The 25,748-nt window shown below is 48.3% G+C and overlaps 1 long non-coding RNA gene across 1 annotated transcript; it reads left to right on the forward strand.

Annotated features, from left to right (window-relative positions):
* Positions 1–1,825: 1,825 nt before the first annotated feature.
* LOC118670699 lies at positions 1,826–25,490 on the forward strand. The gene is made up of 4 exons (XR_004972451.1): positions 1,826–2,692; positions 4,963–5,037; positions 22,546–22,641; positions 25,250–25,490. It is a non-coding gene; the product is annotated as an uncharacterized LOC118670699 (long non-coding RNA).
* The last annotated feature ends 258 nt before the right edge of the window (positions 25,491–25,748 follow it).

A 25,748-nucleotide genomic window follows, 5' to 3' on the forward strand; every position in this document is an offset into this window, starting at 1 on the left:
GGCAGCTCTTCCTGTCTCCCCTGCGCTCCAGCCCGCCCCCTCCCCCTCCGTCTGCAGGGTGTCCTTCCCGGCAGGCTTCCTTCCGCCCGGGCAGTCCCATCCTGTTGATCTGAGCCTGCGGGGCGGGAGCAGCTGGCCCCGGGCACCTGCTGCCGCAGAGGAAGCCCCCGTCTGTGCCCAGCCGGCAGGCCAGCTTCCCTTCCTGTCAGGGAGCCGTCCTGGGGTGGGCCACGGCCAGCCCTCCGGGTCTGAACCCCGTCCCTCCCTCAGGAACGTGGGGCTGCTGGCCTGGTGCCCCAGCAGGCTGAGAAACAGGGAGCATCCAGGGCTGGTGGGAGTGACTCAAAACAGGAAAGGAAAGGGAAAAGGGGGAGGAGGAACAGCGCGGTGGCGGCACAATTCCTAGAGATTCAGAGAAAGATGTTCCCTGGCCACCTCAGACTCGACATAACCAAAACTCAGACCCTGGTTTCTGCTCTTCCTGTATGCACCCATTGTTTTCTTCTGTTTGTTTTTGTTTTTTTAAAAAATATATATATTTTATTGATTTTTTTACAGAGAGGAAGGGAGAGGGATAGAGAGTTAGAAACGTCGATGAGAGAGAAACACCGATCAGCCGCCTCCTGCACACCCCCCCCCTACCCCCCACTGGGGATGTGCCTGCAACCAAGGTACATGCCCTTGACCGGAATCGAACCTGGGACCCTTCAGTCTGCAGGCCGGCACTCAATCCACTGAGCCAAACCAGTTAGGGCTGCACTCATTGTTTCCCACTCAGCCTTCGCCTTCTCCCTCAAGGCCCTGGATCCACGTGGTCCCCAAAAATGTCTCTCTTCTCTCCCTCAAATGTTGCTCTAGGTCAGTCTGTCATCGACGTCCCCTTGGTTTAAACAAACTGCAATCTCCCACCCACCCCACCACCACCCCAGTTCCTTTCTGGTGCCCAAACTTTCCACCCTAGGCCAGAGTGGCTTTTTGAAAAAAGTCATGATCCAATCGTGGCACTCCCTACTTAAACATGATCCTTGGCTCCTGTTGCCTAGGAGACAATAGGCCATTTCATTCAGAACTCTACAGGGGGCCCCCAGCTTCCCTCCCCACCCTCCCAACCTCATCTCCCACCCAGACACACCCCTGCCCACAGCCATAACAAATGACTTGCTCTTCCTCAAGCATACGGTACACACGTTCATGTTTGTAAGCCACCTACAATGTGTTCTAGTCCCTGGGCACTGGGACAATAGCAACGAACAAGACCGGTCCGCTCCCTGCTCTCAAAAAGGTTGGATGGGAAGGCAAAGGCAGGTAGGCAAGACAGGCACACGCACACATACACATATTCACTTACGAAGGCAAGTGAATTAACTGTAATGCCTAGAATTGCAACAGAGTGATGTGACCGTGGGCCACTGGTCTGGTTTGGGAGGGAAGAGAAGCTTGCTTTGAGGAGGATACTGTTCAGCTGAAAATCTAATGCAGTGGTTCTCAACCTTCCTAATGCCGCGACCCTTTAATACAGTTCCTCATGTTGTGGTGACCCCCGATTTCATTGTGACAAATTGAACATGATTAAAGCAGAGGGATTAATCACAAAAACAATATGTAATTATATATGTGTTTTCCGATGGTCTTAGGCGACCCCTGTGAAAGGGTCCTTTGACCCTTAAAGGGGTCGCGACCCACAGGTTGAGAACCGCTGAGATTCCAATGAGAGGACAGGCCGATCCGAGAGTGCACCTGAGTAGAGGAAACAGCTAGGAGAGCAGGAAGGAGCGTGCCCCGCGTGGTGCACTGTGGCCTGAGGTGAGAGTGTGCTGGGGAAAGGAGGAGGGCACCGAGCTGGAAAAGTGAGGCAGGAGGAGCCAGAGGACTGATGAACGTACAGGCCCCCGTTTGAAACTGAGACTGTCTTTCAAGTGCAGCAGGAGGCCTAGTGTCTAGGAAGAAATGCACATTTTTATCCTATGAGCTCCTTTGCCACCTTGCTGACACCTTTCTTGATAACTCCGAGATGAATTCCTCGTTCTCCTCTACTCCTCCACACCTCCACGATCAGAGCAAAGTACGCGGCACACCTTATTGCAAGGAGTCTTTTACAAAACTAAACTCTGCCGGTGTCCCACCCAGATCCGAGCTCCTTCAAGATGGGGGCCACGTCAGCATCATCTTTCTGGCTCAGTGTCTGTTCCAGAAGAGGCACTCAAGGTTTTTAAACGGGTAAAATGAAACTGTAGGTCCTCTCTGAAGACCCCCTGGGGTTGTAGATAGAATGTGGACTGGTGCCTAGGCAGAAGTCTGGATCCTTCCATGCCTTTCCCTAGCTTGTATCACGGCAGGGCCAGGCATGGAAGTCTCATCTTGGGCATGAGTGAGAGAAAGCCCTTGGGCAGGAGTCAGCAGTCCCTCAGAGATGTCACCTTCCTGCTGATGGGCTGGGTTCTCCTTCGGTCAGAATAGTGAAGGAAGTGCGAGGAGGGGCTGACAGTGAAGATGTCGCAGGTCAGTTATGGATATTAAAGCACGTTGTACCCAGGAGTCATCTCTGTGTTCCTTCCAGCCGGTGGGTGTCATCAGCATTCATCCCTTGCCCCACCATGTGCCAGGGACGAGCTGAACTCGGAGGAACAACCATAAAAAAGACACAGCTCCTGTGCTGAAGGAGCTTCCAGCCTAGTGGGAGAAGTAAATACTAGTAAGTGAGCCAGGCATGACTGTAGAGTGGTGGGTGCTAAGAAAGGGGTGTGTACAGAATGTCCCGGGAGGGCCAAGGAAGGGGTCAGGGAAGGCTTCCCCCAGCTGATCCTGCGGGAGGGAGGTAGAGAAAAGAGAGAACTTTGGGGATTCAGGATGCTCTAAACTGTCTGATTACAGATTAGAGAGGTAGGATGAGGAGCTCAGGGTGTTAAAGAAAGCAGCCCAGAACATAAAGGGCCTTTGTGTGCCCTGCTAAGGAATGTAGATGGAGAACTTCTATCCAGAGGATACTGGGGACTTACCAACAGGCTTTAGCCAGGGACGATGCTATAGAAAGCTCATGTGGGCCCCGTGTGGAGAATAGATGGGCGGGGGGTGGGGGGGTGGGATGGTGTTCAAACACCAGTGAGGTGTTTGTAGTAATGTAGGCAGGAGACAGTGTGGCACCAGAAACTAGCAGGATTGGGTCATTGATTGGATGTGGGCACGAGGACAGAGGGAGATGTGGAGGAGGACTGCTGGGTTCCTGGCTTGATTCACTGGATGAAACAGGACAAAAACAAGACTCTAAGCTCAAGGAAGGGACTCTGGGGAGGCAGGAGCTTTCGATGGGGAGGAAGAAAATGCCAAATCTGAATTAGAACATGTAAAGATGAGATTACCTGTGGCACATCGAAATACAGATGCCCAGGAGGCAGTGGGAATTTCAGGTCTGGAGCCCAGGAGAGAAAGATCTGGGCTGGAGATGAAAATGTAGGAGTCGCCCTGGCCAGTGTGGCTTAGTCTGTAGGAGCGTCATCCCATACACCAAGAGGTCTCAGGTTTGATTCCCAGTCAGGGCACATGCCTGGCTTGCAACCAATCCATGTTTCTCTCTTACATCGATGTTTTGCTCTCTCTCCCTAGCCCCTCTGTTTAAAAATCAATGACAATGTCCTAGGGAGAGGATTAAAAAAGGGGGGGAGGGGTAGTCATTAACATGTAAGTGGCAGCCAGAGGATTGGATAACATCCCCTAGGAAGAGTGAAGAATCAGAGGTAAGAAAACTGAGGGTGGGCAGCGGGGAAATACAGGCAAAGGGAGAAGGTGACTGAGAGGGAACAGCACATGGTGAACTATTGGCAAAGGGCGACACAGCAAGTACTTTTTTCGTATACACTGCACGTAGGATTTCTTGGCCTAATGTAACAAAATGGCGACAAGAGGCAAGCAAGGGCTGATTCAGAAAGTAAAAGTGTCAGACAACCTAAAAAAAAAAATTATCCCCTCTGGTGATTATTATTAGTTTTTTTATTATACTTAGTTACCATGGTTTTTAAGCTCATTAAAATATTTATTTTTAATTTTGAACTCTTTAAGTAGTTTTTTTTTCTAAAGATGGCTACAACACCTCCTATTCCATATAATCTTTTCCAATGGGATTTTGCCATTCCTGCTTCAAGAGGTGAAGTTGATTTCCCCAACTCTTTTTAAACAGTATTTTTAAATATATATTTTTATTGATTTCAGAGAGGAAAAGAGAGGGAGCAAGAGAGATAGAAACATCATTGATGAGAGAGAATCTTTGATCAGCTGCCTTCTGCATGCCCCACAATGGGGATCGAGACCACAACATGGGCACATGCCCTGATTGGGACTTGAACCGTGACCTCCTGGTTCATAGGTCAACACTCAACCACTGAGCCACACCAGCTGGGCTGTTTCCCCAACTCTTGTTCCAGGATTCGCTTTGACCAATAGAATCCTGGGTGGGCGCTGTGGGACTGGGCACCTAGGTCTTAGGAAAGCCTTTGATGTTTCCGTTTTCACCCTCTTGGGAACCAGCCACTAGGCAGAGGAGCTTACAGTGAATTACTGAATGAGAGAGAAAATGTGAAGAGAGAATGGCCACGGGAGGAGACCAGGGCACCCCGACCAACAGCCAGGACCAAGCCTCCAAATGCAGGGCCACCTGGGCCCCCCCCCCCCCCCGCCCCGGCCTGACCAGCTGACACAGCCCAAGCAGCGATAAGCTCTACTTGAATTCCTGACCCACAGAATCATGAACAATAAATGGAAGGGCAAGGCAGGTGGGATTTCCTGCTTCCCTTCCATTGGAGAGTCCCCTACCCTTTCTGTGTGCGGGGGTGTCCCTGGGCTTTGAGTGGTTGGCTATGCTGCAAGCGATATCGGAGACCGTATGTGTGTGTGTGTTTCAGCTCTGGAGTGACAGCCACGGTTTTAAAAATATTTATTTTATAAGAATACTTTTTTCTTTTTTTTATAAAGGATCTTAAACAGCTGGGAGGAAGCCCCAAAGTGGACTAGAAAAATCAATCAAGTAGAGGAGGACGAAAAATTGGAGTAAGAAATAATGTTTTATTTTAACTTGGAGAAGTAGGAAGTACTAAAGCTGGAAGACCGCCCCCGCCCCCACACACACACCCATCCTCCCACCCCTGCCCCCCGGAGCTCTCTGCTGAGTGCTCTGACAGGGAAATACATGTGCAGCTGGAAGGAAGGGAGTTCACCGATCCAGGTCTGCTTTGTATCAGGGTTGCCTGGCTCACGGAGGCGATGGAGGACCTAACTTGACCCGCTATAGAAAGGCCATGGCATATTGCAGCACTTTACCTTGGGATTTTTTTTTAATTAAATTTTTCCACTCTCCATTCTGCCCATTTTTTTATCTCCCCAGGAGGGGAAGTAGTTAAGTGATTCAGTGGCTTTGCAAGGTTCCAACTGGCAGTAAAACACAGTTATTTAATATTTTGATTCTTACAAAGTGAAAATAGCCTTATTGCCTTTTTAAAAAAACACACACACACAAAAGGAATACATGCTGATTATAAACAATAAAAAATACAAAGAATTCAAAAATTAAAATCTCCTACAATCACCCTACACAGAATTAACCATTAGTAACATTTTGATATATATTTTTTCAGACTCTTTTTCTCTGCCCTTCTTTCTCACCTCCCCCTCTCTCTATATAATAGAATATGCTATTTTATAACCTGCATTAAAAAATTAATCTACCATGGACATCTCTCTGTACATCAATAATTATAAAGGTAGAGTAAGTATAACTCATACTTACTTAAAAGTATGAGTTTTGTCCAGCCAGTGTGGCTCAGTGATTGAGCATCGATCTATGAACCTGGAGGTCATGGTTCAATTCCCTGTCAGGGTACATGCCCGGGTTGCAGGCTCAATCCCCATTGAGAGGTGTATAGGAGACGACCCATCAATGATTCTCTCTCATCATTGGTGTTTCTATCTCTTTCTTCCTCTCTGAAATCAATTAAAAAAAATTTTTTTTAAAGGAGAGAATAATTTTGAAATTTGTTTTCTCGCCACTGCCTTTCTAGTCCAGGGTCCAAAGCTCATTTTTATACACCCAACTAAGTGCAATGAAAAGATCATCGCACATTCAGGGGTTGGTCCAGGGCCTGGCTTCATGCTCCCGTCACCACAGTAGCCGATCGTTTTCAGCTCCAAGAGTCATTCGCTGTCAGCTAGGACTGGGATGGTTAGCTCCTGCTGCCTGCGGCTCCAGGAGAGAATCTGAAACCCCAGCATATGGAGAATATTTCAACTTAAATTGGGGAATATGGCTGCTGCTAGAGTGTTGCTATTGGTTCCCTGGTAGATTCGGCTGTGAAATCGACCATCTGCCCAGTGTGAGAGGCTGCTGGGTGGACTAGGGTCCCGCAGCTCTGGTTTCCAATGCCTTTCTCATCGCCCTCACCCCATCCCCAGCCCTGCCTCCCTCCTCCACCCACTGGCTGCTGCCTGAGCTCCACCTTTCCTGGCCTTGGGCTTTACAAATTGTTGGATGGATATGGCAACAGTAGAGAAGGAATAGGATTCACTGGGAGGGGAAAACTGGAAGGATAGGAAGGGCTGTCGTGAGAAATGACATCAGTCCTTTTGCCAGAGCAAAAAGTAGGAAAGATCATGGATCTCAACTTTGGCTGCCTGTTAGACTCGCCTGGGGAGCTCTTACTAGTAAAAATCCCCAGTTCAGCTACACCCAAGACCACCTGAAGTCAACATCTCTGGAGGTGGCACCCAGACATCAGAAGTTTTTTGTTGTTGTTAATCCTCACCCGAGGATATTTTTCCATTTATTTTAAAAACAGAGTGGAAGGAATGGGGAGATAGAGAAACATCGATGTGAGAGAGACATATCTTTTGGTTGCCAGAGATCGAACCTGCAACCGAGGCATGTGCCCGTGGGCAGAATTGAACCTGGGACCCTTCAGTCCTCGGGCTGACACTCTATCCGCTGAGCCCAACTGGCTGGGGCCATCAGAAACGTTTGAAGCTCCTCAGGTGATTCCACTGTGCAGCCCAGGTTGAGACTGCAGCTCTCCAGTGGTCGGCAAACTCATCAGTCAACAGAGCCAAATATCAACACTACAACGATTGAAATTTCTTTTGAGAGCCAAATTTTTTTTAACTTAAACTATATAGGTAGGTACATTGTTATTAACATAATTAGGGTACTCCTAAGGCTTAGGAAGAGCCACACTCAAGGGGCCAAAGAGCCACATGTGACTCGCAAGCCGCAGTTTGCCAACCACAGCTCTAGACTAAGGAGACGTGGGTCTTGGATCCGTCAAGCCGTTGTAGGCAGTATGATCTCGGGAAAGCCACGTACCCACTTTCTCTTAGTTTTCTTACGTATGAATGTGGTTGCCTCCAAACGTATTTGACGAGGACCAATTTTTTAAAAAATGTTTTCTAGCTCTGAAGTTCTAAGAATTTATTCAAATGGTAATTGGAAGTCAAGTGGAGGTGTGAACTTTGAAGCGTCTTTGAAGTATCTGATTTGAATGTTGCTCTCTACTTCCAACTCACCCCACAAACTCTGCCAACCAAAGTCTGACAAGAGAACTCCGGTAACCCTAGGGCCTTCTCTGCTAAGAGAAAATGTCCACCTCCTTCCATTTCATAAGACTGAAAAGAGGACAGTGGGTATGTTTGTCTCGAATGCTACCTAGCTCGTTAGGCAACTGGAGAGAAAGGTCGCGGCCGCTTGCTCACACTCCCTCTTTCTCTTCCCACATCTGAGGATAATTGCTACCAGGCAAGGGCATTTTATATGAATACATCTAAAAGGAGAAGACTAGTTTTGTAATCAGTGGGGGGAAAGTTTGATGGGAACTTCATATTGGAAAATAAAACTAAATGATATTAAAATATGTTTTGTTAGATTTAGCAAACCTCAGTTATAATAGCAAATATGCACTCATTCTCAAAGAATAAATTGTGTTACTTTTCTCTGCATGTATTTTTCTGACAAAATTATATATCATTTATGTATTTATTCATATGTACTATATATTCATATATATCATTTCACTTGGACTTTAATTTTAAAGCTTTATCATGAGGCAGGGGTAGTAGTATTAGCTGAAAGAGGTGTTTTAGTAGGGGCCAATTTTATAAGTAATTGGTTTATTAGAGAATATTTTCACTATTCAACTTCCTAACTTCAAGGAATTGGATAATGAACACTTGAGTAATTATAAATATATATTTATTCCATATGTCTCCATACAGGCACAAAAATAGGTAAATTGTATACTGTAAAGTATATGCTAGTTAACACAAGTTACTGTACCCTGTACTTGAATATGGCATTACAGACAATGTTACTATTTCCTGTACTTGGGGGAAGTTGTCACCTTCACCAAGTTTTATTTTCTAAACTCAAAAACCTCCCTCCCTTTACTCTGCCATGGGCAGTTTTTATAGATTCCTAATCATTTTTGTAGCTGTCTCATGACCATGTCCTCACAAAGCAATTTACCAGCTAGATTTTGTGCGTCGTAATACCAATAATAATCTCTCATACTCATTGAGCCAAGGCTGTATTCCAAGCACATTCTTATATTGTCTTGTTTAATATTTATAGCAGCCCTGTGACCAACATGGATAATACCATCTCTGCTTTGCAAATAAGTTTACATGTGTGCTCTATTTTGCTGACCACCTGTTGAAATAATTGCGAGTGTTCTGTAACAGGTCCTTAATTTGGAAAATCCTTTCTCCTCAGTGCAGTCTGAAAAGCATTTCCCTGGACAGAAGATAACTCTTTAAAAATAGTTTTCTAGCCCAGCCGGGGTGACTCAGTGGTTGAGCATTGACCTATGAACCTGGAGGTCACTGTTTGATTCCTGGTCAGGGCAGGTGCCTGGGTTGCAGGCTCGGTCCCCAGTGTGGGGAGTACAGGAGGCAGCCGATCAATGATTCTCTGTTATCATTGATGTTTCTCTCTCTCTTTCTTCCTCTCTGAAATCAATCTATATAATAAAAGCCTAAGTGATCATTACAGCAGAATGTCAGACAGACAGCCCCTGAGGGGTCCTGGGCTTCGAGAGGGTACAGGCTGGGCTGAGGGAACACCCCCCCACCCCCATCCCCAGTGCACGAATTTTGTGTACTAGGCCTCTAGTATAGTGATGGCGAACTCATTTTTTTAGTTGATTTTTCTTTGTTAAATGGCATTTAAATATATAAAATAAATATCAAAAATATAAGTCTTTGTTTTACTATGGTTGCAAATATCAAAAAATTTCTATATGTGACACGGCACCAGAGTTAAGTTAGGGTTTTTCAAAATGCTGACACGCTGAGCTCAAAAGGTTCGCCATCACTGCTCTAGTAAATATATAAAAATTAAAAAAATAAAAGACTCTAGAGAGCTCCCTCACCCCTCCCACCAGATGCGGACACAGCAGAAACAGCCCTCTATGAACCAGGAAGGGGTGCATCTGGCTTTTGGAACTCACAGCCTCCAGAATTCTAAGAAATGACTGTCTATTGCTTAAGCCGCTCAGCCTATGATATTTTTGTTACAGCAGCCTGAACGGGCTGAGACAGTGAGGTACTGAGAGCAGTCAATATTGTAGAGACAGAAAGTAGACAGCTGTTGCCAGGGGCTGAGGGGAGGGGGCCTGCTGGCACGGCCTGGTGTGTGTGTGTGTGTGAGGACCGTGGCCACTCCTGGAGCCTGGGCCCAGTGCTCTCAAAAAGCTGGTGCCTTTCCTTCTGAACAGAGCAGTGGTTTCCGGGCCTGGGTGTTCATGAGCTGCACCAGGGGATTCAAACCCACATCCCGGAGTCCTGACTCTGAAAATACAGACTTGGTAGTCCCACTGGGATGGGGCCTGGGAGTCAGTATTTTCCAAACCCTCCTCAGGTGGTTTTGCTCATCAACCACGTGTGGGAACCACGGGGCTGGGTCGTCAGTGGGCCTTCGGTATGAGCATCACTTAATCCTGGGCACCTGCTTCCGGGACTTGCACTCCCTCATAAAGCTGCACAGCACACCGAGCGTCTCTTCGACACTTTGAGGCCGGCGCTTGCCGTTCAGTCCCGTGGCAAATGTATGTCGCGTGCCCGCCACGTGCCTGTGCTGCGCCAGGCCCAGGGATGTGTGGGAAGAGGCAGGGTCTCTGCTCCCTCGAGCATGTCCTGGAGCAGAGACATCGCTGACCCCCTCCCTCCTGCCCCCAGCACTTCCCTTTCCACCGGCCTTCGCTCCCTTGCCTTTTTCATTTCCCGGACTGCTGACCTTACGAGATCCTAAACTTCTTTCAGAGCCAGATCTGTGTCCAATTCGTGTCTAGGCTGTGGTTTTCTTCTGGGCCCACCCCCACGCCCAATTGCCCACAACTGGTGTAATGGTTTGCATTCAGTAAAGGTCTGTTAAAGAAATCCATTCATTCACCCAGCAAATATTTACAGAGGCCTGCCGTGCACCAGGCATGGCTGTAGGTGCCGGGGCTAGACGGAGGACGAGGTGAGTGAGGCACCAGGCCCAACATGTAAGCAGGCGCTCCCTCTCAGGTCAGGCCAGTGCAGGGCCGGCCCTTGAGAATGAGCCTCCCCTTCAAGGTTGTGCTCTGAGGGCCTCAGTCGCCTCGCTCTAGTCCGAGCTCTGCTAGGAGCTGGGAGTCAGCCATCCATGGAACACAGGCAAATGGACACAGGGAAACGCTCCCTTCTCCCGGGGTCCTGGTGGGACGATGCATGCTGCCTCTCCTTAAGTCCATTCCCCCACCTGTGTGCCACCTGCCTGCCCAACCAGCCTATGGAGTCCTACTTTGGTCCTCCCCCTCCTCCTCTTCCCGCCCCACCTCCACAAGCATTCTGCCTGGGACACTGTTTCCAGAGGCTGGTCCTTGACCTGGATCCCTGGGGGCACCTGTTGAGAATTCAGCTTCCCAGTCTCACCTATGGAGTCAGGCTCTTCAAGGGTGGACCTGCTTCCTGACCAGCTCCAAGGGTGGTCAAGGCACGTTCATGTGCCAGGAACCCTTGCCCACCAATTTGTTCAGGCAGCACGGCTAAGACTGGCCTCCGTGTGAGAAGACAGGGAAAGGCATTTTAATGTGAACCAGTTCCTTCATGGTTCTGTTTGCAAAGGCGGAAAAGGCAGGTGTGGGAAGGGTGCAGACTGGCCTTGACTCTCACCTTGTGGAGTTCTGTAGGAACGTCTTCCCTCAGCTCGGCCTTGCACCTTCGCCAGGCCACGCCAGGTCCTGCCCCATGATCCTCTGCTTGCCTGCCTGGCCTCCCCAAGGAACTAGCTAGAGTTTGGCACTGCCAGTAGCTTTGGTGACTGGGTCAAAAGTTCCCATGGTGCTGGGTAGGAGGCGGGATGAGTCGGCCGGTGGCCAGGGTAGGGTCTGAGAGCCCCAGAGCAAACAAGCAACGTGGGATGATCTGTGAGTGTGGTCATCCTGACGTCTAAGGCGGGTTCCTATCACAGTCACTTGCTTCACCTGTGCCCTGCCTGGACGCCCACGCCCTTTGGGGCGTCAGATGCATACTATTAAAGGGTGATCATCTGAATGACATATCAATTGTGTGGGTTACCAGTAAACCCAGTTTGTAGGGTGGAGCGTATCTCTGACTTTCCCAATCCATTAGCTCCTTGGCAGCATCAGCGTGAGATTCCTCTCGCTCTCAGGCCACACCCAAGCTCCCGCAGGGAAGAGGTGGGGAGTGGATCGCCAATCTGCTTTTGAAAGGGTTCGGGGTAGGGAGATGGAGGGCCCATCAAAGTCCAGCTCAGGAGGGAATTTGGGGCAACGTTGGCAACTGGGGCACCGTCCCAGTGCCCCCAAATGGCAGGTTATTGACGGAGGGCTGTCAACAGCAGGCCACTGGAGCTGGACGAATAACTTATTTGCTCCCAAGGTTGAGGTCAGTGGTGTTCAAGCGTTCGTGTGCATCACTGTCTCCTACGGGCCCTGTTAAAACAGTGCCCAGACCCCACCTTGGGATCTTGGGAGACGAGGCTCAGGAATTTGCCTTTTCAACAGCTCTCCCCAGCAGTTCTGCCACACACCGCAGTCTCAGCACCTCTAGTGCTCTGAAGTAGGGACCTTTGCAGTGTTTGTTTCTCATTAACGCCAGGGTATCTGCCCCCACCTGCCACCCTCTCTTCAAGCATGGAGGTTTGTACGCTGACAGCTGTATTTCCAGATCCCCTTCCCTGTGGCCTGAGGTAGAGTGGGGTCTGAGATGTGGGAGTTGAATGGGAAGGGGCAGTCATTACTCTCTCGAGGTGGTCAGCATCAGATGCGTGATAGGCAGGCGCAGGGGTGCCAGGTTCCAGCTTGTCCTCCCTCTCCCCTTCACATCCAGCTCCCCCCTGGAACCCAGGCAGCCCCAGGCCCTGCCTCAGATGCTCAGTGGCAGATCCCGGGGGAGGGACCCGCAGGGCGTAGTGCCCCAAGGCCTCCCCCAGGCTTCTCTTTGCAGCCCCTCTCATTGACTGCTTGCTAGTACCTGATCCACATGCTGAGGCAGGCCAGGCACTGGGTACCATGGGCCTTGCCAATCCGGGGCTCACGTTGGTGCTTGGTCCATCTTGGCCGATGACCAGCCACATGGGTGTTGATAAATCTGTGACATAAGCGCCTCCCCCTTGCCCCCCCCCCCGCCCCCGCCCTTCTCCAGAGACCATGATCACGGATTCATCCCGGCCCTAGAACTTTCCTAACACCCCTGAGAGTGCCTGCCGATTGGTCAGAGTAGTGCACTGAATAGACACCGTTTCTCACCTCTGGGCGGCCTCTGGGGGCCCCTCACGATCATCTGGGCCTCCAGAGGCATCTGCATTTTTGTTTACAGGAAGATCTTGACCAAAGAATACCAACAAGGGAAGCAGAGATTGGGTTGTAAATAAATGGCTCCAAGTTTTCCAATTTAAGTAACCAATAAATCAACCACAAATAACCATGTTTCCAATACAAAGGAAAAGACAAAAAGATGGCTTTGTTTGTATGATACAGTGCAACTTGAGAGTGGGGGTCTGATATGAACCCACATGGCTGGGAGCAAGGCTGCCCGGCTGGGGACTATGTCCCTGCAGAGACCATCCCCTATCCCCCGACCCACCCCGGCCCCCACACACATGCAGGCTGGTCTGTCTTGAATCCAGCAGAGCTATTGGGATTCTCCCAATCCTGCCCATCTCTCTGCTCTGCAGTTGCCTAGCTGTGGCTACAGAGCTCGGCATTCCTACCAGTGACTGGCCCCCTGGTGTGGTCGGGGAGGAGGGGGGAGGGAGTGGGAAGGGAAGAGGAAGAGAGGCCAGGAAAGGAGAGGTGCTGTGGTGCCATGGGAGGAGGGGGACAGGAGGGAGGCGACCACTTGGCTCTTGCTCCGGTTCTGCCACTTGGGAACCCTGCCACCTGGGACAAGTCTGCATCCGAGCTGCAATGCCTCATCTACTAGTGAGATTGGGGGGGGGGGGGGAGCGTGGTTATTAGTTGCTTATATGCATCTCATTGGGATGTTGAGAACATCAAGCAAAACTGAAGTCGCTGAGGTGAAAGTGCTGTCAGTCAGGGAGGAAAGGTTTTGCTTTCTTCGCTGCCTTTAATGAAGCACAGAGCCCGGCTCATAGCAAAGTGGGGTGTTCGGTAACATGTTTGTTGACTGAATAAATGTGAACACAGACAGCCTTCTCTCCTGAGGGCAGACGAGGGAATGAGGTCAGGAAGGAGCACACAGGGCCTTCAAGGGCGGAGGTGGTATTCTGCGTCTATGGCTGCGCCGTTTCATGCCCCATTGGCACCCTGTGTGCTTGCACATTGAATATTCTTTTGTAGGTATGTTCCAGCCTCCCATGAAAGCACTTTACAAAAATTAATGCAAAATATAGAGAGGAAAAAGCCCTGTAAAGTACCTTGCTGAAGGAAGATCATATTATTGTAACATTTTAAAAAATATTTTTTAAATATATTTTTATTGATTTCAGAGAGGAAGGAAGAGGGAGAGAGAGATAGAAACATCCATGATGAGAGAGAATCATGGATCAGTTGCCTCCTGCAAGTCCCCCACTGGGGATTGAGCCCACAACCCGGGCATGTGCCCTTGACCAGAGTTGAAGGGACATTTCAGTTCTCAGGCTGACGCTCTATCCACTGAGCCAAACTGGCTAGGCTTATTGTAACTTTTGACATTGCTTCTGCATTTAAAACTGTTGTGTGTGGCTCAGTGGTTGAGCATCAGCCTATGAACCAGGAGGGGAACTTTCAATTCCCTGTCAGGGCACATGCCCGGGTTGCAGGCTTAGTTGATCCCCAGTGGGGGGCATGCAGGAGGCAGTGGATCAATGATTCTCTCTCATCATTAATGTTTCTTTCTTTTAAAAAAATTTTTTGTTGTTGCTGTTAATCCTCACCCGAGGATTTTTTTCCATTGATTTTTAGAGAGAGTGGAAGGGTGGGGGAGAGTCAGAGAGAGAAAAACATTGATGTGAGAGAGACACATCGATTGGTTGCCTCCCGTATGCACCCTGACCAGGGCCGGGGGTCGAGCCTGAACTGAGGAATTAATGGCAAGAAGGTTATATCAGAAACCAAGATTTGGTGGGACCTACATTTTAAAGAGAGAGTATGTAAGCTGATTATTTTTGTTTGTTTGAATTTACTTTTATATATTATATATATATTTTTTATTGATTTCAGAGAGGAAGGGACAGGGACAGAGAGATAGAAACATCAATGATGAGAGAGAATCATTGATTGGTTGCCTTCTGCACGCCCCACACTCAGGATCAAACCCACAACCCGGGCATGTGCCCTTGACCAGAATTGAACCCGGGACCCTTCAGTCCGCAGGCCGACGCTCTATCTGCTGAGCCAAACCAGCTAGAGCTAGAAACAGTTTTGCTTGTCATGGCTGAGTGGGGCTGGGGGTAGAGGATATGCCCGTGGCATCTAGCTGGTAGAGGCCAGGATGCTGCCCGTGCATCCTACAACGGAGAACTACCTGAGCCAAAGTGCCAGCAGTGCCACTATTGAACCGGGATTGACGGTGTGAAATTCCCTCTGTGTCTCACTGAGCAGCCACAGAGGGAATTTCGTCCTGGGCTGGGGCCTTGTTGATTCAGCCTTTCATCAGCACACTGCTCAGGGTCTCTCTCTCTCTCTCTCTCTCTCTCTCTCTCTCTCTCTCTCTCTCTCTCTCTCTCTCTGTCTCCCCCACTCCCGCCATTCATTTGTTCCCCTACTAAGCGTAAGGTGCTGGAGATGTTCTCAAGGAGCTTGGAATCAAGTGGAGGAAAAAGCTCATGTAAATGCCTGATTATTCACAAGACAGATTGGAAACAGGGCCGTACAGGTCAAGATGCTTTGGGAGAACAGAACTGATGATTAGGTTGAACCACATGAAACTGCTGACATTCTACCTTTTCGACTGGAAAATGGGTGATTTTGTGCGGTTCGTTCACGAATACAGTTTAACCTAAATCCTCCGGACCGCTGGGGGCGGCGATCGGACTCACAGAGGAGAGACGGCAAGGAAGCACTTGGTTCAGATCTCGCCTCCTCCACCGCCTGGAAGCCAGGCTCGTGCGTTTTACTTTGTATTTGTACTCCGTTCTGCTTCTTTGTATTGCCTTCCGGCTTCGCAGTATGTCGTTGACCAGGATTCCGGTAAACTGCTTGTACTTCAGGTTGGTTCGATCCCTGTCACTGAATTGCAGCCCAAGGAACTCTGAAGAACACTGTTTATACAGACACCAAACATGCAGCGTTTTCCTGGTGGCAGCAGGTACAGGACAGCACTGTCCCCCAATACCATCCAAAGCCACAGCCTGCCAGAGGAGCCACGGGGGAAATTGTCAGAAGCTAGAATCCCAGAAGCATGCTGTGGTCATCCACGTGGTCACGTGACCCTGGGGTGTCGAGCAGCCCCACACAAACCAGCCCATGAGCCTTGACCCCCGCCCCCCCCCGCCCCCCCCCCGCAATCTGGAGCAGGTGGTGGAGGGTAAGCATTTCAAAGCCGGCAGCGTGGCTTCCAACCATGCACAAGCCAGAACACTCTGGAAAACTCGACTGTTCAGAAGGGCCGGACTTGCAGTCTGATGAAGTCTGGCTCCAGTGTCCATCTAGCCCACTGGTTCTCAACCTTCCTAATGCCACGACCCTTTAATACAGTTCCTCATGTTGTGGTGACCCCCAATTTCATTGTTACAAATTGAACATAATTAAAGCATAGGGATTAATCACAAAAACAATATGTAATTATATATGTGTTTTCCGATGGTCTTAGGTGACCCCTGTGAAAGGGTCGTTCGACCCCCAAAAGGGTCGCGACCCACAGGTTGAGAACCGCTGATCTAGCCTCTTGAAAGAGTTGCCCGGGAGCTCACTGCAGCCTGGTTGGATGTCCCCAGGGTGCATAGTCTCTGCTTGTAGATGGAATCCGGCCGCTGGACACCTCCCCGCCACTCCTGACGTGAGCTGGGCGGGAGCTAGGAGCCTCCGGCCAAGAAGATAAGCCCAGGATAGCCCCGGAGGCCATCCAGCCATCTGCCAGTTGGACTTACAGTCGGGGCCACTGGTGACTCCTGCGATGACACCAGACACCAGCAGCACGACAGCCTGAGATCCAATACGCTTGTCCCCTCCTTTCTCTGTGACTCCTAGAGAGTAGAGGTGGCTCCTTCCCTGCAAATGCAACAGTGACCCCGAGGACCTCTGTTCCCGTGGCTCTCAGTGGATGCTCGAATGCTCTCCCCACCTGGCGCTGTTGTCAGAGTCGCGGATTAAAACACGAGATTCTAGCCTAAATAAAGCAGGCGCTGGGCGGAGAGGGCTGTTTGCAGTAAGAGAAGAATTCAGACCATGGGTATCGCATGGCTTCAGCTGTGTGTTTTCACAGAGGGATTTTTGTTTGTTTTCACACTGGTCCATGGGGAAAGATTTGTGGACACTGGACAAGCTGACGTTTATGGACTAAGATTATGTACAAGACTTGATGAGGCAATAGGGCTTCCTCCATGTCCTTAGGGGAAAAGGTTGAACTTTTGAATCCACATGATTTTCCAGCATTTGATATTTTAATCCCACTGTCCTTCACATTTAGAAATGCCAGAACCACCCTGGCCAGTGGTGCTCAGTGGTTAGAGCGCCAGCCCATGCACCAAGGGGCCGGGGGTTCAGTTCCAGTCAAGGGCACGTACCTGGATTGAGGGCTCGCTCCCTGTCCCCAGTCGGGGCAGGTGCAGGAGGCAACCAGTCGATGTGTCTCTCTCACATCGATATTTCTCTTTCCCCCTCCCTCCCTCCTTCCCTCCCTTCCACTCTCTCTGCAAAGCAATGGAAAAAATATCCTCAAGTGAGGATTAAAAAAATAAAATAAAAAGCCGTAACTGCGGCGATTGCTCTGTGTGGTCAGCCCTTCCCAAAGGAACCCACTTTCTACTTCCTCGTCTTGACAGATATTAACACTACAGTGGGGCCTTGACTTACAAGTTTAATTCGTTCTGAGACCGAGCTAGTTAAGGAGCTCGTTAAGGAGCTCGTTAACTCAAATTACTCTATCAACTCAATGCAAAAAATCAGCCGAGAGACAGCTGGTATCTCAAACAACTCGTTAGTCGGGACACTCATGAGTCAAGGCCCCACGGTATTTGTTTGTGATGAGGGAAACTTTATATGAAATTGAATTAAAACACTAAGATGGAAGACTTCATTGTAATTTGTGTTTTTGGAGGGAGAGAAAGACTGCTCTTTGGTCCAGCCATCCTAAATCTTAACAACTCCTAAACGGAGCTTCACTTCTAGACACGTCCTGTTAAAGCCACACACGGCCAAGCACAGCGGCCACTCCTGGTTCCTCTCCTTCCTGCCATGGCAGACGGGAGGTGTGACGCACGTTTGTTGAATGACTGTGTGTTCCCAACATTCTGCTAGCTTTCATCTCTTTATCCTGCTCTTCCAATACAAGGTGGGGGCAACCTAGGTTTACAGTTGTTCGTGTGGAAAACGACATGCAGGTTATGATGATCACAATAGCTTCATTAACTTTGTTTTGCAGACTCACAACTGTAAACGTGTTTTTTGCCACGCCTTGTAATAAGGGTGAAACTTATATGGAGTCCAAAGCTATAGTTTGATAAGTGAAATTATTATTTTTTAATTTTTTATTATTATCGTTAATCCTCACCTGAGGAAATGTTTATTGATGAGCGAGAGAGAGAGAGAGAGAGAGAGAGAGAGAAACATCTACTGGCTGCTGCCCACATGTGCCCCGACAGGAGATTAAACCTGAAGCCTAGGTATGTTCCCTGCCTGGCAATCAAACCCCCAACCTTTTTGGTGTAGGGGATGATGATACAACCAACTGAGCCACCCAGCCAGGCTGATAAGTGAAATTAAATACCCTTCATATTTGGCAACGTTTTCCAGACTTAACAATGCCTCAGAGATAAACACCTTCATTTTTAAAATATTTCTAAGTCATCTATACTAGAGGCTCCTGGGAATCCTACATAATCAAATCCACCGTTTTTTGCAATTAGTATTTAAAGCATTTTCTTCAAAGGTTATAGAAATAATTGCAATAGTGTGCTGAGGTGGCCCTTGCCAACTCTTCGTTCAGTGACCTCATGTTAGTAGCTTGATGTCAGCTCTGGGGGAGACTTTAAATCAGGGAAATTGAAAAATGCTACAGATCCAGGTTCCCTTCCCACCTCTGAGAGCTGGTTTTTAAACATTTGCTACCATTCCACTGAATAATTGTCTCACATATATAATTGTAGGCTACATTCGTGGTATCATGATTTTTAAAAATTAACTAGTTCTGTGTTTATTTTTATTAAAAAAAAAACAAACCAACAGGAAGTACCAGTAGTCACAGCCACTCTGAAGAAGAGAAGGAGAAGGTCAAGATTTATTACTGGAAGAAAAACCAGTTCATGCATCTGTGAAACAGGCCCAAAAGAATGTAGAGAAAAAAATGACAAATATAGAAGTCCTCGACACCCATGGACTCCTGGTCGGAACCCATTAAAATTGACTGTCAATTCCTCAAAGAGAAAAAAGCAACTATGCATGTGTGTGTTAAGTTTAGATGCTAGAAAAAGAGACCACGAATATAGTGGTTTAAACGAGGGAGAAGCTTGTTTTTCTCTCAGGTATATTGCTTCCATCTCGGAGTCTAAGGTGAGCTTTCCGGCTCCTACCATCACGTGCATAGCCCAGAGATCTAGAAGGGGAAGAGGGGGAAAAGGCAAGGGCACCCTTATTCATTCCTTTCAAGGGCATGGTTCGGAATTTGTACATGTCCTCTCTGCCCTCATTCTGCTGGCTAGGCCTTAGTCACATGGCCATACCTGGTACAAAGGAGGCTGGGAAATGTACTCTCTAGTCAGGCTTCCACATGCCCAGCTAAAGCCCTGGGTTCCAATAATTGAAGGAAGAAGGGCAGAATGGGTATTTGTGGTAAAGCTTCCCCAAAGATGTCCCAAACGCATTCCCCACTAACGGAATAACTATGGCTGGGACTTGTGTGAGCTGAGACTTGAAATCAGTCTGACTGAAACCAACACACCTGCTCTTAAGACACGACCCGAGAAGACGTTACCGGAGGTTTCCAGAACATCCCAGAACATCGCCGCTCGGAAGAGGATCAGAGTAATGCTTACGGCCTAATATTTATGTGAACAACATAGAGATCTCAAATATGATCTCTAGGCGTTAAGATTCATTAGGCTGCACAAAGCAAAAATCAATTAGACTCAACTTAAGCAACTAAATAAAATAATTTTATTCATTCATTTATCAGAAGGGCAGGATCCCAGTAAGTTTCCCAAATTTCAAGAGGAACAGAAGTTGGGGATCCAGAACAAATGAACAAACAAGACAAATAAACAGGAGCTCATCCTATATAATAAAACCCTAATACGCAAATCGACCAGATGGCAGAACGACCAGTCGCTATGATGCGCACTGACCACCAGGGGGCAAACACTCAATGCAGGAGCTGCCCCCTGGTGGTCAGTGCGCTCCCACAGGGGGAGCACTGTTCAGCCGGAAGCCGGAAGCAGGACTCATGGCTGGCGAGTGCAGCAGTGGTGGCAGGAGCCTCTCCCGCCTCTGCTACAGGCAGGCAGTAAAGAGCGAGGGGTCCCGGACTGCGAGAACTCCGGCCTGCGAGAGGGATGTCTGACTTCTGGCTTAGGTCTGATCCCTAGAGGGATCGGGCCTAAGCTGGCAGGTGGACATCCCCCAAGGAGTCCTGGACTGTGAGAGGGCACAGGCCGGGCTGTAGGACACGCCCCCCCCTCCCCCCAGTGTACAAATGTCATGCACCAGGCCTCTAGTAGAATAGAACAAGCATGTGGTGGTCACCTGAGGGAAATCAGACCCACCCTGTGCCTTGGGGCTGCCTCAGAAGAAAGGGACTCACTGGGAGTAGTGCCGGCACCCCCAGAGGGTCCAAGGCACAGTAGGTTTCAGCAACATTTACAAATGGGATCAGGCAATAGGAGAATAAATTGGAATTTTGTATTGAAACTAAATTTAGCAATTTTTGCATTTTAACAAACTGTGTTATATAAATTATTAAGTGTGATTCAGATATAGCACAGGTCATTGACATTGACTAGGGTCAAACTGTGGATCTAGGTGATAATTCAAGGAGTTTAATTTAATACTTCTTAAATTTTAAGGTGTGAGGTTACTGTTCTGGTGACACTGCTTGGGGAGAGGGAGGGGCACCTGTGTGCGGGACACCATTTGAAAATTTACTTTCCGAATCATGAAGGTGTCATGGAAGTTACATTACAAGGAGTTTAAAAAGGGGAGGGAAACATCACCCATGATACCACTCCCTTAGTTAGGTCCTTCTTGTCACTTTAGTTGCCATTACAGCATTCATGCAGTTTTCAACCTGCTTTTTTCATTGTCATGAGCATGTTTATGTTGCTCACAATCACGACATTTATTAGCAACATGAGAATATACTCTGTATGAAATGAACAGACTTGGCACCAGGGGAAGTAAAGTTGACATTTTTGTCAAGAAAATACTGACCTGATGCCAACTGCCAGCCTACCTGATTTCTAAGGGTCGCCTATTTCTGAATTCTTTGTGGCCAAGCTCTTCCTGCCTGTCCTACTGAGAGATTTTCAGATCTGTTGCTTCGAGGTAGGAGTGGACAAAGCGTAGAAAGCAACGTTGGTGGGGCAGGAATGGGGAAGGAATGGTCCGGACATCTAGGTCAGTGGTTCTCAACGGAGGGCAATTCCCCCACCCACTCACACCCGGAGGACACTTGGCAATGTCTGGGCAGGTGTGTGGTGGCCAAAACTGGGGGTTGGGCAGCCATGTTGCTGGCATCTAGTGGGAAGAGGCCAGGGATGCTACTAAACATCCTACAATGCACGGGACAAAGAGTTACCCCAACCAACACATGAGCAATGTCAAGGTTGATGGGCTCTGACCTAGACTGCCTATAATTTCTTTTAACATGGTAATGGATAAGCCCTGCATATGTTCTATGTTGTCTGATTCGGGAAGGATTCTGGAATTTTTGCTCAGGGTGATGGGTTTGCAAAATACTTGAAATATAACACGAGGGAAGAGAATGCAGTGGCTAAGCATAAAGACTCTGAAATTTAAGAGTTTAAATCCTGGCTCACCAGGTAAGCCCTCTGAGGATGATACCTGCCTCCTGGAGCTAAAATGGGGATTACATGAAGCAACGTGTCTAAAGCACTTAGCACAATGCCTCACATGTAGTAAGTGTGCAATAGATGGTGGTGGTGATTACTACTGTGCCAACACGCAAGTTCACAGTAGGTACCAGTCCTCCAGCCTATAGACTGCAACTGCATTTTGTAATCTTGTATTTTAGGAAAAATAGACTTTAACTGATTTTTGTAATCTGGGCTTTAGAGACCGAGGCAATGTATGCGAGATACACGATCAACATAAATTTTACAGGAAGAACTTCTTAGGTGAGAGTTGTCTAATTGAAATCTCTCATATATTTTCTCTGGTGGATTTTTAAAAAAAATATTTTTTATTGATTTCAGAGGGGAAGGGAGAGAGAGAGAGAGAAACATCAATGATGAGAGAGAATCATTCATTGGCTGCTTCCTGCACGCCCCCTATGAGAGACCGAGCCTGCAACGGGACAGGTGCCCTCACCGGGAATCAAACTGTGACCTCCTGGTTCATAGGTCAACACTCAACCACTTGAGCCACACCGGCTGGGCTCTGGTAGATTAAAAAAAAAAAAAATTACTGCAGTGGTTGTTCTTATTCATTGAAAAACACTTGTTTTCTGGTATTCTTGGTTAAGCTATTTTGATCTACTGAGAATTTTAGAGTGGGCCTAGCTTCAGTAGGAATCATGTCTCCTACACTCTAAAATTAGGGGAGATGGTCTGATTAATTCTCAAAACCTCACCGCATCATGCTTGATTCCAAGGGCTGGAAAGGTGTGTAAAGCATTACTTTTCTTGATAAAAAGTAGCAGCCACTCTTATATGGTAATTATGACATAAGTCCTTGTGTTTCACATGCATTTATTTCGTAGGCCTCATCAAACCTGTGAGGATGGTCCTGCTGTTTTCTCATTTGACAGGGGAAGGGAGGCTCAAGAGGTTGTGACACGCCCCATGCCCCAGGGCGGGTGAGTGTGGGAGCGGTGCCCAGTGGAGGCGATCTGGCTGCAGGTTCCTTCCCTTCCTGACCAGTAAGCGATACCTCTCGGCCAAGGACCGAAACATTTCACAAACATTTCACTTTGGGTTTTGGTGCCATCTCCTGGAAGACCTCCAGCCGCGTAAGCTCAGTCTGTACCTGGAGGGAGTCCTTGCATCACCTGGTCCGGCCCCGTCTCACGGATGAGGACCCTGGGCCTCAGGCGAGTTTGGGAACCTGCTCTGAGCCCAGGTCATTGGTTCTCAGCACAGTAGCTCTTCCGCAACCACACTGTTCACCCCCATCCCTTCATGGGGGTCAGGCCATGCCCTGAGCCGGTACCGAGGCCCCTTCTCTAGCCTTGATGGATGCTGGCAGAGCAGACGAGGCCCCGTCTCCTGACCACAGAGACAGGTGTCTGTGGGCCACAGTCAGCAGGCCACGGTCGAGGCTTTGAAGGGGAATAAACTCGGTCCCTGTTCGTCCGAGCGAGGCCCCAGGGTCTGGACTCCTTAACTCAAAACGTAGGCCCCGCCGGGTCAGACCGCGGGGGGCGCCTTTCTGCTGATCCTCCCACCTCCATCTGTTTGTGCCGAGATGAAATAAACAGCTCCACCACTAAGGGAAGTGTTCAGAGCAAATGGGGATTCTTTATCGGAGAGGCAGCTTGACTGGGAACAACCCAGATGACTGATGATGACTTCCAGGGGAACGCACTTCGTGGCTGCTGCGTTGGAAGGGGGACTCTTCGCATGTGAACTGGGCCATCGCACAGCTCCGAGTCTAATAACTCAGTTAGCTCCATAGACGGTGAGGCGGTACGGAAGCTGGTGCAGCGTGCCCAGTAGGCAGTGCTAACCATCACTGCGCAGGGAGCTTGTGTGATCCTGGGCGGGCAGCAGGCGGCCCAGGCTGTGGAGAAGCCGCGGCGGAGTTGGGCGCTCCAGGGCCGCCACCAAAACCCTCGCAGAATCCCACCAGCTTTTCCCTTTCATTTGAACTCAGAAAACTCTCAGTTCAGCTCTCCAGATTTTAAAAATTAATTGTATTCGCTTAACACTTTTGGAGGGAATTTTAAAAACGTACACAAGTGTGGAGAGAGTAAGGAAGCCCCAAGCGCTCAACACTCCGCTTCGGCCACTGTCTCCCGGGCCCCTGTGGTTTCATCCGGCCTTCTCTGCCCGACAGGTTCATTTCATTGTTTGCTCATTTTTGCTGGAGTATTTTTACACTGAATTCCAGACAACATATCGTTTCACCTGTAAATACTTCCGGATTTATATCTCTAACCAGTAAGTGCTTTAATAAAAAGTATAACATGATACTGTTACCACAACCTAACATGATTGAGAAGTCCTTAACACCATCTAATATCCTGCTGTTAAGATATAATAGTATATTGGAATTCAGTTATTAGCCAATTGGCTCAATTTTCTCCACTTATCTAAAAAAATGTCTTTTTACAGTTGGTTTGGTTTAAATAGAATTTAAAGAAGCTCCACATTTTCCATTTCTTTGTATTGATTTCAGAGAGGAAGGGAGAGGGAGAGAGATAGAAACATCAATGATGAGAGAGAATCATTGATCGGCTGCCTCCTGCACGCCCCCTACTGGGAATTGAGCCCGCAACCGTGGCATATGCTCTGACCAAAAATCGAACCATGACCTCCTGGTTCATAGGTCGACACTCAACCACTGAGTCATGCCGGCCGAGCTAGAAAATAACATTTTTGATTGTTTGATTCCCATCCCTCCTTTTCCCTTCCATTCCTTCCCTTATTGGTGAGTTTAGATACATGAGACTGAGAGTATTTTCACAGAAAGTCTGAGAACTTGAGTTCTCATGTATCGATCCACAGGCCAAGTTGACATTGTTGAGCACACCCCTGTGCCTGCCCGGTGCAAAGTATATCCTATGTGTGGTCTTGCTCAATCCCCACACATCCCTGCGATGTAGGGTATTCTCTCTGGCTCCATTTTGGAGATGGAAAAACTGGGATTCTGAGAGGTTCAGGTTCTTGAGCCCATGCTCCAAGCCACCATGTCACAGATCTCCTGGGGGCTCTGTCGGGCCTTGTTTGCCTGTTTTCCAAGAATGTCCTCTCTTGGCTATAGAGTCCAACCTGGAGGTCATCATGGCTGTGGATCCATGGAACACCAGTCCCTGGAGATGACCCGTGAGTTCATGGTTCTGGCCAGAGAACAGAATAAATGCTCTGAAAAGGCCTGCAGCAAAGAAAGCTATTTAACTCAAAGTATCCCAAACATTTAGTCATGGAACCTCTCTTCCAAAATGAATGACATTTTGCAACCCCTTATCACTCCAGTAAGGAATATGATATGTCTGGTCCTAAGCAGGGCAGGCCAGAGCCCTGATTAAAGTTTGCCACACGCAATCTACCAAGTAGGTGAGCGAGACCACAGACTGTGTGATCCTAACAAAGGGAGAAGAAAGATGAGCGTGTTTATAGCACAGGAAGCAAAGCGAGGCCTCCCCGCAAGCTGTCGCCTTCCAGTCGCAGAAGCCTAATGTTCTAGGACTGTCTGGCTTTAATTATTCCAATTTATCTATTTGGAATTGACTTTTTCTCTGCCAGGTGCCCGAATTTCTGGCTTCCATCCATGAGACAGGAGCTGAAAACATTCGAGAATATCACAAAGGAACAGCGACCTGCCCCTGAAGAAGGCAGCTTCTGCAGCATCGCCAGCTTGCCAGGCCCCTAGTAAGCGTCCTGTTGTTGACGATGATTCTCTGTTACAGGAAAAACACATCAACAGAAGCTCAACAAGTGGTAATACTTTGATGTGAGGGAGCAGCCATTAGGATACTTCCCTCATAATTTTTGCCCTCTCTGGATAACATCTGTATTAGCACTCACAAGTGGTTTTTCTTTAAATCACCTCACCTTTTTTTAACATAAAGAAATATATCTAAATGGAAGTTTATAGTGCTTTATAAACAGAGAGCCACCATCCCTCTTCATAAAGGAGGAAATTTAAAAAAATTACAATAAAAATAAAATAGCTTGTCAAATTTAAAATATTCCAATTAAAAGAGAATAAGGAAAGCAAATAACACATCTAATGAATTGTTTT

This window comes from Myotis myotis, unplaced genomic scaffold (assembly GCF_014108235.1).
Source record: "Myotis myotis isolate mMyoMyo1 unplaced genomic scaffold, mMyoMyo1.p scaffold_m19_p_16, whole genome shotgun sequence".
Taxonomy (NCBI): domain Eukaryota; kingdom Metazoa; phylum Chordata; class Mammalia; order Chiroptera; family Vespertilionidae; genus Myotis; species Myotis myotis.